This window comes from Vanessa atalanta, unplaced genomic scaffold, assembly GCF_905147765.1.
Source record: "Vanessa atalanta unplaced genomic scaffold, ilVanAtal1.2, whole genome shotgun sequence".
NCBI lineage: Eukaryota > Metazoa > Arthropoda > Insecta > Lepidoptera > Nymphalidae > Vanessa > Vanessa atalanta.
Genome location: NW_025920013.1, coordinates 20,001 through 22,500, shown reverse-complemented (window position 1 = coordinate 22,500; position 2,500 = coordinate 20,001). Strand labels below are relative to the sequence as shown.

Here is a 2,500-nt window from a genome sequence, read left to right as displayed (position 1 = left end):
GCAATGTGATTTCTGCCCAGTGCTCTGAATGTCAACGTGAAGAAATTCAAGCAAGCGCGGGTAAACGTGTGAGCTTGCCTTGCTCTGGCCTATGGCGGTTGTGTCTGTGTACACATTACATGTAATATGTATGCAATCTGGACTGATACATGTGGCATTGTCTTGGTGGAATGCTCACACCCCTAACGGGGAAGATGTTGTCTTAGAAACTCACAGGTCGATCGGAGCACGGATTTCCGAGCCCGCCGGCTAGTTTCGGGGATACGAAGAATGCCCGACCGACCTGACAAAGGGGAAGAGTGACTTAGTCACGACGCCCAACTCCTACCCACAGCCTGCCCGTGGCGCCGCTGCCAAAGCTAATGTGGGGGGGGGGGATCCGCACCTAAATTAGGCAGCCCGGAAGTAGCCGTTGCGGCGCTGCATGCCTCGTTGGTGCAATTATCCTAATCCAACTTCTATTCGACGAGGCCACAAGCACTGTTCCACTCCTACCTCCACCATCGCTGAAACGGTCTTAATAGATACGTCAGCGGGGGTGGAGGGCGGAGTCAGGCTTGCCCCTGGATTCTATCAAGTGGTGCGACAGCTTCCATCTTAGGTTGTAATCCAGGTGTGGCTGTGAGGTGAGATCCCTCACAGCAGTCCCGATGGTTGGTCTCTACGGAGACCTTCAAGCCTAGCGGTTTTCTTCGGTTGGGACCTAGCAAAAACCGTGGGCGAACCCCGTGGTTGGGTTTGCGGCCCGGCCACCAGGGGAATTTACCTTGCAACAAGTCGAAATAAGAATTTATTCGACCGCCCCGATCTCCCACAGGAATCGGGGAGCACGGTCATTCCCTCCCCGGTGGTTCGACCCGACGTTCCCGGCGGGACTGTTGGGCGGGCGCCTGGTTGGATCTGTCCAATGTGCAACCGCACATTCAACACCAAGACGGGACTAGGGGTTCACAAGCGTAGAGCCCATCCCGTCGAGGCCAACGCAGAAGCGGCTCCAGCTTCGGTGAAGCGCAGGTGGAATGAGGAAGAGTTGCTCCTCATGGCACGAGTCGAGGCGCAGCTGACAAGAGATACCGGGAAGTGCGGTAACGTAGACCTTCTCGCCAAACTACCCCAGCTCCATAGGACGCTGGAGGCGGTTAAGGGTCAGCGCCGTAGCGTCAAATACAAAGGGTTGGTGCAAACCTGCCTGGAGGAATTGGCGTTCTCGGCTGCTGATTCCATTGCGAGAGGGGGTTCGAGCACTGAAGGTGCCTTGGAAGCGCGGCCTTCGATCGTTATAGGGAGCAACCCTGAAGACCCACCTGTCGCTGAACCCTGCCAAACGGTAGAAACCCCAATCGGCCCGAACGCGGCGCATGTTCTCGAAGACCTCCTTCGGGCGGTCGAGAGACGGAAGCGGCGCTGCGAGCCGGGGGCGAAAACCAGGAGTCGCCGACGCCGTAAGAATTATGATTGTGACATCCAAGCTGCGTCAGACTCAATGTCGCGCCGAAAGCGGAGACGAGTAGAGTACGCAAGGATGCAGGAGTTGTTTCGGAAGTGTCCCAGTCGTGCAGCAGCTGAAGTAATAGACGGACACACCCGGGACGCGAGGCATGGCCTAGAGGAGATGGAAACCTTTTGGCGACCGATCCTCGAAACCGTGTCTAGCGCCTCGGGTCCCACGTCTGAGGCCCTAAAAAGCCTTCGGCGTGGGCTCCCCTCCGGGGGTGTGGACGACTACACCAAGCTGTGGGCGCCGATCACGATCGATGAGGTGAAAGCGTCCAGCATAGACATGAGGACTGCGCCGGGTCCGGATGGAATTCGTGCGGAAGACTGGCGAGCCATTCCTGCATCATCGAAGGCGGAAATATTCAACCATTGGATGGTACAAGGTTCCATTCCCGATCCATTGCGGCAGTGCCGAACAGTCTTTATCCCGAAAAGTGATGCTCCAAAGTGCCCGGGTGACTATCGGCCAATATCTATTGCGTCGATACCACTCAGACACATGCACAGTATCCTGGCGAAGAGACTGCTCGCCTGTTGCCCACCCGACATGCGTCAGCGCGGGTTCGTGAGTGCAGATGGCACTCTAGAGAACACAGCCGTGCTCGACGCGGTGCTGGGGGATAGCAGGAAAAAGCTGCGAGAATGCCACATTGCGGTGCTCGATTTCTCCAAGGCATTCGATACGGTGTCGCATGCGGCTCTTGTCGATTTGCTTAGGGCGAGAGGACTGCCTGATGGATTCTGCAGCTATGTGGCCAACTTATACGAAACGGCTAGCACTGTACTAGCCGTCAAGGGTAAGGTTGGTAAACCTGTAAAGATGGGTCGCGGAGTGAGACAGGGGGACCCCCTTTCACCCATATTGTTCAACATGGCGCTGGACCTAATTCTTGCATCGCTGCCAAAGGGAGTCGGTTATAGGTTGGAGAATGAGCAAATCTCGGCCCTAGCCTATGCTGATGACCTAGTCCTGCTTGCAGGCTCGAAAGTAGGGATGCAGGAA

The 2,500-nt window shown here is 56.4% G+C and overlaps 1 pseudogene; it reads left to right on the top strand.

Moving 5' to 3' along the window:
- The window catches only part of LOC125076694, an 8,085-nt pseudogene that overhangs the window by 2,675 nt on the left and 2,910 nt on the right, over positions 1 to 2,500 (top strand).